Below are 11,656 nucleotides of genomic sequence, written 5' to 3' on the forward strand. Positions count from 1 at the left end.
TGGAGGTTTGCACAAACTGTGCAAGCATAACCTGGGTTTGGTAACTCTCAGTTTGCTCCTGAAGCTATTTCCAAAACCTGAAGCAGATGGCTTTATCTCACCTTGCTCAGTGCTTGGCTCACTGATGGCTATACCACCCTAGCAACACTAACCCCACAAGAGCGAAGGTGCGAACAAATCAGTCGTTTCTCACCCCGCATCCACCCATCTCCCTCCTCCACTTCAGCTACCTCTCTCTCAGCTGTATCCTCTCCCCTGAGCTAGAAACAGCCCCCTGCAACCTGTGCTTATTGATTAGACCCATGTCTTGGGATGATTAACAGAGCTGACTGTTGGGCTAACAATGACTTTTGCCAATGCATGCCAAAACACTTTGTTTCGAAACTAGGAACTCTGAGCTAAAAAAGCTCAGTTCATAAAGAGGGACCCATCCTGGAAAGTGTTGCTTCCCAGGGGCAGGGTTTGAGACTGCAGGAGAAAACAGTTCACCACTTCAGAAGATGCCTCTACATGCCCCATGCAGAGAAGTACTTGTGCCTAAATGGAGACATTAGCAGATGACCCAAGGGAGACAGATGGCTGCAGTCCCTTCCCACCACTAGAGCATACTGCCTCAAGCAAGGCAACGGCTCTTCTAAAAGCTCCAAGACAGGCATGTCTTAGAGGGTGCCATGCTTCAGGCACCTAACAGCAATGGGCTGTCTCTCCTCTGAAGAATGGAAGTGATCATTAGCAGCTGGTCTTCAGGCTATAGAAAAGCCTCCAGAAACTTCTGGATGAATTCACATTAAGTCTGCTATCTTTGGAGCAGAGCAGCACTGGGGTGGAATAAGTGCAACTTATGGCAGAGATGACCATAACACGGGAGACGCATACTTCTGCCTGTAACACGGGAGACGCATACTTCTGCCTGGAGCGTAAGCCAATGCTCAGAGGTTTCATCATGTGTGCAGGGGAGATTTGGAGGCAGCAGCTGAGAACCTGGAGTGTGGAGAAGGAAGTGTTAAGATGATTGCATGGTAAAGTAAATTAGAAAGGAGCCTGCTTATCACTGCTGTTAATTGAGCCATAAGGAAATGGGCCTTCAGTGAGAGACAGAAATTGGCTGAATAAGCTTAAATTAGATTGAAGATCCATGCCCCATTTATTGGATTGAGGAAGGGATTAAAAGCACATTATAAAACTGTAGTTGCTAAGGACACAGGGTTAATGGCAGGTGCAGTAGCATTGTCTCGCAACTCTGAAAATCTCTCTCCTGTAGCTGGTGATAGCTTGGCCTGAGCTTTCTGCTATGGGTGAACATAGCATTTTTGACCCCTTGCAGGCTGAAGAGGGGACAGTCACCTGAGCCCATGCAGCTGGTCAGACTGTGGCAGCAAGGGCAATTCCCATGGGATGGGGGCATGCACAGGAGTGCAAAGGGATCACTGCTGGAAAGCAGGTTTCCAAATGGGCACAGGCAAAGAGCAAAGGCCTGCCTTGGCACTCACTTTCAGCCATCGCATCAGCGCTGACTTTTTTGCTAGTCTAAAATGAGGAGGCACCAGGTTGTTGTCCAATTTCAATCACTTTTGACAGAGAGCAGCCTCAGAGCTAATTAAGTTTACGTCAATTTTCATGAAAAAAGATTCCTCCTCTCCTTCCCCTACAAAGGGGATCCTGAAGTAGGAACTCATCTTCATTAGACGCCAGAGAAGATGATCACGAGAAAATACCCCCTGCCATTAAAATGCTTTAATCAGAACTCACAATCAGCACATTAATAAAAAGCCATGCTTCATTAGTGCTGGTGCTGGCAGAGCTACTTATTTTATATTACTTACTGGATACAAACTTGCTGTGCCACTGTGCTTCTTTCTGTCTTGTTCTTAGCTCCTACCTCATTGGCACCTGCTCCAACAAATATCAGGACAAAATAATGCTCTACAAGAACAGCTAGACCTGCAACTGGAAGTGCCTGACTACATGAATGGACATCTCCCCATGTTACAAAAATCACTGCCACCTTGCACTTGATTAAGCCAGATGTACACACTCCCTTCTAACCTGGAAGTGTTATGTTTGTCCTTTCTAAAGGTGATTAAAATCACTGATGTTTAAGTATTAACTTGTGCCTTGTTAGCCTCACCGTAAAGCTGGAAGTAACAGCAACTTACCTGGACGTATGAAGGAAAAAAGGTCACTCTCAGCACATCCATGGAGCTGAAAATAACCTCCTGAGAAAGGACCCAGTTAGCTATGGTTTGGAGAATCCCCTCCAGCACTCACCAAGCAGCCCACCATCCAGGGACCTGAATCCACCTTGGTCCCCCTGTACCCAGCTAGGGCTGCCCCTTTGCCCAGCTCAGCTCCCCTCCACAGCCCTCTTCTGACAAGTTCCCCCCCGCTCAGGTCTTTCTCCCCATCTCTAGTCTCTATTTTTCCTTCATTAGCCTTCAGCTCTGGCTCTCGCCCTAGCCTCCTTTGAGACCACACACAATTCCCTTTCTTCATTTATATTGTTACCTTGAAGGTATTTTTAGCCTGTGACCATGTTGCCCCTGAGTCTTCCTTTTCCTAGGCTCTATAAATTTAGCTCTTAGTCATTCTTCATGTCTGACAACACTCACGTTGCTCCTCCTGACCTCCTTGCTTTTCTGCTTCCTCCCATACCATGGGAATCAAAGCCCCCCCAGCAGCTGACTCCAGCCACAGTCCCCTCTGTGCTCTGGACCCCATCCCTGGAGATGGGGCTGCTCCATTACATCCTCTCTGCATCTATGGTATCACCCCTAGCCCTTCACACAGCCACCTCTCCATAACCCCTGGAGAGCCAGCTTATAGCTTTTTAATGGTAAAACCAATCTGGTTTTGCTTGATAGCACTTCTAGCCTTACCAGTATGGGGTCCAGATCAGGATTGACTCTGCTCCTAGTAAGGCCAAAAGCAAAACACCTGCCTTTAGATGCCTCTTGGCTGGAGCCCAGCTTCACAGAGACCATTAAATGCCTCGTACCTCATCAAACACCTGCATCCCACCAGCCCCAATGCTGAATCAAAACCTACATGAATATTTAGGGCCTGGAGGTTGTCATCAAAAGAGAAAGCCTGTGCTGAAAGAGCTAACAGCTCTGACACATCTATCTCTCCAAGAGATGAATGGCGCAGAAGTGCACCAGATTTCTGTATTTTACTCTGCAATGAAGTCAAAAAAAAAAAAGAGAGAGAGAGAGAGAGAGAGAGAGAAATAAAAAGTAAGCTTCAACTGGTCCCAGGTGTCATGGGTTAAGCAAGGCAGGAGTCTGCAGAGAGCTGGGCTCTGCCCCTCATTGACAGGCAGCTGCTTGCCACTAAGGGCAGTTTGGGGGGAGACTGGGAGATTTAGGGGTTGGTAGGGGAGATGTTGATGCTGGCAGAATACCCACTGTGCAAATGCCAAGACGTGGTGGGGGGTTTACAAGGGGAGTGCTCTGGGTTTGGAGAGGGAGAGCGTGTTCTCCCCTGGAGATAGCGCCGTGGTGTGGGTCAGCCCTCGGGGAAGGTGGGGAAGGCAAACGATGTGCTGGGCTTGGTGGCTCCCTCCTTCAGTAGGCGAGCTTGGGACCTGGTGCGTGCCAGGTGCTTGGAGGGGGGCACAGGGGCTGCACATATCAAGGGTGAGATGATGAGAGGCAGGGCATAAAATCCCTAGGCTCAGCAAGCAGGACTTCCAAACCCAGTCACTAAAATACTTAAACCTGATCATTTTATCTTTCCATTACTGGAATGGAGACAAAGAAAGCCTTCCAAATATAAAAAGCCATTTTCCAGGTTTCTTGACTTTTTTTTCTTTTCCAAACTGTTGAGATGGGAAGTTTGGTTTAAATTGAGAGGGTCACTTTTGATCCAAGTTTCAGGTATGAAAGCTATTACATAGCAACACAACTTAAAAATGTATATTTTGTTGGGAAAGTCCCAAACAGACCTACCTGCCTGCATATTCCTGGACTGACTCCGCTACAGCACAAACTCAGATGTCACCCATGAAGATGAACTCTTGAAGTAATTTAATTCATGGTTTCTATGCGCCACGAGCTTTTGCTGCAGGCCTGTTTCAGTCTTTCAGTCTGGACATGCAGGAAATAAAAAGAACACAAAGAGAAAAGTATTTATCATTTATTTATTTTTAACCTGAAATCCTAAGGAAAGCTGATGCATGTGATCAGGCTCTGCATCTGTCTCTCTTCCCTCCTCTATGGTGGAACCTGTGGGCCGTTTTTACGCAAGTTTGTTAAGGGTAGGGGGGATGCTACAAATTGCTGCAGGTTTTGTGAGAATATGTAGTCAGGGAGAGGGCAGAGACCTTGACGTTTCGCCAGTGAGGGAGATGATGACCCAGACACACAACCTTATTAGACATCAGAGAATCCACAGGCGCCTGCCACCTCAAAACCCAGATCCACAGGGAATTGGACTCCCCTGGTCTTGCTGCTTGTGTAGCTCTTTCCTTCCTTGCTGACTCACTTCGGGTCTCGTGCTGAGCACGTCTGTCGGATGTCTCAGCACCAGGGCATTCGACAGGGCAGGCAGGGCTGAGCTGGCGGCGCAGACCCTCCACAGGCCACGTCAATGCTGTATCTGCCGGGTGACCTCTCCCGATTCCCAGCCTGATTTTCATGCAGTCTCTGTTTTGTTCTTGCAACTGTGTCTTGCATGCAAGAGTCCAAAAGATCTTGCTGTCCTTTGGGCATCCAGCCACTCTGGCTGTGCCTGCGAAATGTCTCGTTCAGCATCTCCGTGTCCTCACCTGCGCATGCAGACAACAGGGAGAAGTGGGAGGGTGGGATTTAAACAAGCCGCATTTGTACCCTGACAACAGGCTGTTGCTCTGGCAATGGCTCAGTTGCACAGGCTGTGCTGCAAGACTTTGCCTCTACTCAAATTTGCACCCTGTCTCACCGCCTCCACATTTACCCTCTGCTGCAGGTTTCCTCTGGTCCACGTAGCAGGAGATGTCCTGAGACGCCAAAGCACATCAGCCTTCAGCAGCACGCTTCACTCGCAGCAATCGCTCTAATGGGAACTGTTGAGAGCATCCAGTACATAGGGCAAAGCTCATTAATCATACCGGCCTCCACCTGGCATGGGATGCCTTCATTTGTCACCAAGATCACTCAGTTTGGTCCCAGGGGACAAGTCCACGGCGTGTCCTTGGAGCTGGCGCATGTCACTGCCCATTGGTGATGGGGATCTTCCCATGATGACGATTGCTCTGTCATCAGGATGAGGCTGGGAATGACGGCAGCCAGCATCCCTCTCCTCCTAGAGACTGCAGCCAAAAAAAATGGGCTCAGAAAACTGCAGCGTTCACTAAGAAAGTGCTCTTGCACTGTTCAGCTCCCCAGCAGCACTGCCGCTTGGGGACGGTCCTCTCCTGTTGACACCTCTGCCAAAAGGCCCCGCAGGATGCTCTGGCCCTGGGCTGGCTGCATCTGGGCTCATCACCCCTAAGTGCTCACTGGGCAGGCGTCCACCGTGGCTGGAAGGGACGGCAGAAAGCATTTAGAGGATATAAGGTTTGAAAACTGTGCAAGACAAGGGGTGATTAGAAATCATTTAGACTAGGTAAGACCTGGCCATTCTCAATGTGCAGACGGTCTGGCCCGTGGTGAGAGTATTTGGGAGAGACGCTGAAACGAATTATTTGAGGCTGCAGCAGCTTCTCTGCATAAAACATCGGAGCTCGGCGAGGTGATTTCGGAGCGTTCGCCTGGGTTCAGGGAGGGGTTACTGATGGCACGTGGTCAGGAGAGGGTGTCTGGCCAAGCTGAGCACCAGGCTGCGGCACAGCCCACGTCCCTCCTGCAGATCCGCAATGTCTTAGCACAGGGGCTAAACCGCAGGCCTGGAGGAAAATGGGACACGGTACCTAGCTCTAGCTGGAGCTGTTGGCTTTGTACTCCGTAGAAAAATGCACGTCTCAAATGGGGGGAATGTAGAGAGGGGTGGTTAAAGGAAATGAGTAAAAAGAATCTGCTGGTGCCCTCCCAGGTGTGGTCCTTGGCACGCTACAAACCGTTCAGATGTGCCTGTTGTGCCTGCTTTGCAAATAGGCGAGCGAAAGCAGGAGGGAGAGGTGGAGAGGCGAGGCATGCTCAGGCAGTGGAGGGGTTTTCTCTCTCTCTGCCCTGATCAGCCTTTCTTCCTCCCTTCTGATCCCGCCTATCGTCTGTTTCCCAAGGAGGTTTATCCTGAGGGTTTTGCATTACTAGCTTATTGTGCAGAAAGCCCGTCCCAAGGACAAAAAGACCAGGGAAAGCAGAGCTCCTGCCTTTGGCTCTTCTTCAGCCTCGCTGCACCAGGGGCTGTACGAAGTGGGAGCCTGAACACCTTCTGCTCAGGCTCAGGGGCACTTTGTGACTTGCAAATCTACTCTGAGGGAGGCAACGCCTGGCTACGTGGTCCCAGGAGGCGAGCGGCCCCTTGCTTCTCTTCTCCCCCTCCGTGGGGGACATAAGAGTCACGCTGCTGGGGATGGGAGGGCACAGAGGGGTCTAGATACCAGGGTCTAGATTCACCTTTAGGGAGAGAGAGGCATCTCCAGACATGTCCCAGGTCCCAGCTGGAGTTAAGCAGAGACAGCATCGTCATCTGATGGTGTGAAGCTCTCCACGCTGATTTAATGGAGAGGCTAGCTCCCACGGCTGGGTGAAAGGAGTCGAGGCACTGCATTTCCAGCCCTGCCTCCCTTACTCACCCACCACCAGCTGGGGCCAGGCTGGTGGTAACGGAGCGCTGCCCTCAGCAGCATGGCACATGTCTCTGTTCTGGAGATATTTTGGAACTATATTTGATGGATCACCTGGAAGTGTATAGTCTTGGCAGGATAATAATTGCAGCCTGGGTCTGGTAGTGATTTATAAGCCTACTTTAGATTGAGAGCTACCTACTGGTGGGAAAGCTTTGCAAGGTGAAACGTGCCGTGTGTTGGGAAATAAGCCAAAAGGAAGGTGGAAGGATACTGTCAGGAGGTATAGCCCCCAAGACAAAGATCTTGGTCAGTGCTGAACTCACTTTCCAAGGTCACATCATGGACTTTGTGCTGCATCTGCATCATTCCTGCATCTACCACAGATACCTGGGTCAGTGCCTCCGTCATCAGCTGGTGATGGCAGGACCAGCTTGGGTGACGTCCCATGACGATGCTGGTTTCCAAGTGGCTGGAAGTGTAACTTAGCCTCCCCAGTAGTTAATGGCAATGTGTTCATTGACTTCCAAGGGAACAGGGATGGGATGGAAGACCGAGAGACCTCCGCTTGGTCTTTGTCCATAGCAGGGTGCAGCTCCAGACTACCAAAACAATCCAGAAGTTACCACGCCTTGTGAGTCAGTGTAAGAGGGCAGGACCTCACTGGCCACATGGAGTTAAGGTTCAGCAAGAAATATGCAGGAGATGGGTAATCGATGAGGGAAGCAACAGGAAATGCTGCTGTTACTGGCATCCCTGGAACGAGTTCCCTGCTCAGCTCAGCCTAGAAGCAGTGCAATGCATGTCCAGGAGTCCTTCTCCTCACCCTGCCTGGGGTGGCCTCAGCAGCCTCCAGACATGCATCCCACCCCTTCCCTGCAGCGAGGAGGCTCTTCCGGAAGAGCCGTGTGGATTCGCACAGGACCACAGCCCTATTTCCTACTCCTGCCAAACTGCAGAGGTTTTCTCACGCTACCAAGCCGCCGCAGAGCTGGTGTGCAGGAGGCCAGCAGCCTCCCAGGTGATGTGCTGCTCTGCGCTGGGTTTTTGCAGAGATGTGCCCAGGCAGAGGGGAGATTTCACGGCTGCTGCTTTCACTTGCCTCCGAGCACGGAAGGGCAGCAGGTGGCTCGAATTCACCCAGCTCAGCAGCTGCAGCGTGGATGCCTCTTGCAGCCTTTCAAAAGCTTCATACATTTTTTAGAGCAGCCCAAAGTGCCTGCTGAGTCGGCCAATCAGCTCTGGGAGAGTAGTGAAAGTTACTGTAAATTATTAACCACACACAGCCAGACACAGGGTTGGAGGGGTGGCAGTGGGAAAGGCAAAGTTACTCGTTTCCCCTTCTCCTGCGAACGCCGCCAGAGTGCCCAGCGCTGGCTGCCCGGAGGCACCATGGCCTCTGCTCCGACTCCCTCGCCAGCGCTGAGGCTGAGCCCAAGGTTGCTTGAAGGAGAGGACAGGCCAGAACTCATCTCACAGCTGGTGTCTCCCCCCTGCCCAGCCCCCTGGCCCCTGTCACAGGTAGGAGCCTGCCAGTGGGCACAGGAGTGACCGCAGGCGTCCTCTGTCCTGGGAAATGTGCCCCTCTGCTGCCTGCCTGCCTTCCTCCTCTCTCCTGCCGCCTTCTGCCCTCTTCCCAGGCCCATAAGTTTCTTAAGCTCCCTCTTAAAAAGCTGAGTGGGAACAGCGAGGGAGAGCCAGCTCTGGCACTCTTCGACTTTCCTGTAACCTCCAGTAATTTTCCCCCCTCGAGCTTTAAATGTGGTGTAATATAACCACGTTTGCAAACTCGGCTCCCGCAGGAGCTGCTAATAAGCACTTTGCAGCCTCCGAGGCTCTGCCCTTCTCCTGGTTCCTGCGGCTGCCGCCGCTGCCGTGGGCCGGGCTCGTTCTCAGCCTCGGCGCTGTTCGCAGCGAGCGGCTTCTCCTGTTGCCGCACCGGGAGCGCCGTCCGCGGGAGCCGCCGTCCCCGGGAACCGGCGTCGCCTTTCCGGCAACCTATCCCTGGACTCCGGCGTCGCAGGATGGCGGCAGAGCCTGGCGTGGGAGCGGTGGGTTGCCAGCATCGAGGCTCGGCGTGGACACGCTCGGGGCAAGGACAGGGTTTTGGGGAGGCAGCGCTATGCAGCCGGCTTTCCTGGCCCTCCGGCGAAGGGACTTTGTGCCTGTTTCCACGAGGTGGCATCCCTGACACTGATACAGAGAGCACAGCGATGAAAAGCCTCTCCAAAAGAAAAGAGAAAGTCTCTAGGAAAAAAACATTTGTCTCACTTTGGAGATGCGAGGTGCCAGGGCTCCCGGCCGTGGCAGGGAGGAACCGGAGGAGAAGCCACCGCTTGAAAATGCGTCTCGCCTATATGTCACCTGCTGCAAGTGCCAAGCCACGCAGCACCGCCCGCGCTCACACTGCGTTGATGATTTTCGACTCCGCTTGGGTTCGCTGTGAGCTTTGCCCAAAGCCACCTGTGGCCCAGCTCAGAGCGACGTTGGGTGCTTATAATTTTGGTGGAATACCAAAATGCGTCATCTCTCCATCATCACCCTAAAGAAAGCATCGCCCCCAACGTACCTCCTGAGCCCTGTTGGGTCGGGCAGTGATTTGCCCATTGCAGGTCACTGGCCTGGGCACAAAAATCCAGCTGGGTCCTTGATGAGTCTTCAGATCCAAGGTTTTGGCTGCAGTGAGGCCATGGCTTCATTTGATTTTTAATTGAAGTCCTGAGAAATTCGGCATACAAGGGGGATTGCTTGACTGCCTTTGAACCTTGTATTCTGAAGTGGGTCTAAATCAGAACATTTTAGTTTATTCTGGCTCTCTACAGAGCCCAGCCCAGACCTCCCAAACTGGGGGTGATGTGCCATCGCAGATGCCTCTGTTCAGGCCCCATTTCTTCTTTCTAGCCCTATAGGTTAACTGGGGTACAAACTGCACTGAGACTGGGTTAAATAAATAGGACCTGCTATGAGCTGTAAGCAGGTTTGAATTAAATCCTCAGAGGTTTTAATTTTTCCTTTCTTGAAACTGCACCATTAATTACCATACCACATGTATTTCAGTCCCAAGCATCTCTCAGAGCTCCCCTGGCATATTTCTATGGCAACATCGCTGTGGTTTTGTCAAACTTGCGTTTGTTTTTAGAACAGCTAGCGCCGACCAGCAAAACAAGGGGCTGACTTTGTGCCTGGTCCCTTTCTGTACCAGGAAGCAAAGCTCGTGCTTAGTCCCTGGTCCTGCTGAGCCAGGGATGGTCCCTTGTTCGGGGACCCGAGAACCGGAGGGCAGTTCCCTGCCTCGGTGCTGAAGGGGACATTCCCTGTGGGAACTCCGGCTCCTGTTGCTGCTACTGGCAGAGGAAAAAACTGCACACGGCAATGTTTTTCTGTTTGGAAAAACCCGGGGTGGTGCAAAACCTCCTGTGCTTGGCACAGGGACAGTCAGCCAAGGAAGCTGGGGAACGGAGGAGGAGGCTAGAACATGAGATTAAACCATCAGTGGGAAAACAGCCTCTCATGTCATCATGTAACATGGCAAATGAGCGTAAACAGACACGTTAACTCTCTCCCCAGGCTCCGAGAGCTCAAGTTTCGGCCCTGTGGTTCCTGCAGTGATTTAAGTCCCCAAGGGAAGCGCTGTGCTGCTCCCCATGGCACGCACCTGGCTTGGGACGAGTGGAGCCAGCGTAGATTTCCCGAGACGAGTCGCCCTCCTCTGTCGTGGCCGTGCTGTGTTGTGTCAGCCTTGGCCAGCTTGGCCAAATGGCCACCACATGCTGGGACACCCGTGTCCTACTTCCAATTTGTTGCATGACATCACTTTGTAAAGCTGCCCTGGAAGGACCTCGTATGACCACATCCTTCCCGGAGCCCACACGTGATGTCCTCTGCCCTGCAGCTCCCGGCGCCGGCACTTTTCCCGAGAACTGATTTATGAGCCCAAAGGTGCTCCAATACACTGCTAAACCCACCTTTGATGAGATGTGCCCCTGCCCCCAGAACGTCACGATGGGGGTACGTGGCACCCCCGGGGATGTGCGGGGGGAGCTTGAGCTATCTCCCCTCCCCACCACCCTGCTGGATTTGCTTCCGCTCCCTCCCAGAGTGGATATTCCCATCCTTTTCCCCTCCGAGCACCCCGGTGTTGAATTTTGGTCTACAGGTCCTACAGATGCAGCAACCGCAGCCCTTGGGCAGCCTCCACTGGCAGGCAGCGAGGTGAGATGTATTGCTCACTCCCAACAGCGGGTTTGCGCTGGGAGCTGAAATGCCCCCCCTAGATGAAACACCCCGAATTTGAGGGCGCTCCAGAGCCAACAGGCACATCTGATCCCTGACTTGGGGCTTCATTTGAGGAGCAATGCTCCTGCTGGGGTATTAGCTGTGTGCGATACAATTCCTCTGCAGAGGAGAGCGTGCAGAGAGAAGGCATCTTCCGGCCACTTCTCCCAGAATTACAGGTTATTACTCAGAGTAAAGGAGATACGGCTAGCCTTTATAGGAGCTGTGGGGTGCACTATTTTCTGTCTTTAAATGATATGTTTTTGGGTGGTTAACTCAAGCTTATTTCGCATGGAAAAATTGGTATTAAAGGGCTCAGCTGTTAACAGGTTAGAGAGAGTACCAAAACCTGGCTGCCGTGAGAGCAGTCCCTGCATTAGGCCAGGGGAACCAGTCCAGACACCTGCACCAGCCAAGAGGCGAGAGCTCAGGAACACCTGGGCCCTGGGCACACACATGGCCCTGCAGCACTGAAATACAGGTCTCCAGCTCTCCTGCCTCCAGACACCCTCCCCAGACCCAGTGGCACCCACAACCAAAGTCTGCTGTAAGTGGGCCCACGTGAAATCCAGCCAGCCTGCCCCTGTTAGTGACACACACACACACACACACACACACAGAGCTCCACACCTTTTGGGTTGGTTGGTTGGTTGGTTTTTTTTTTTTTTCACTGTG

The sequence above is a fragment of the Struthio camelus genome, chromosome 18 (assembly GCF_040807025.1).
Source record: "Struthio camelus isolate bStrCam1 chromosome 18, bStrCam1.hap1, whole genome shotgun sequence".
Lineage (NCBI taxonomy): Eukaryota > Metazoa > Chordata > Aves > Struthioniformes > Struthionidae > Struthio > Struthio camelus.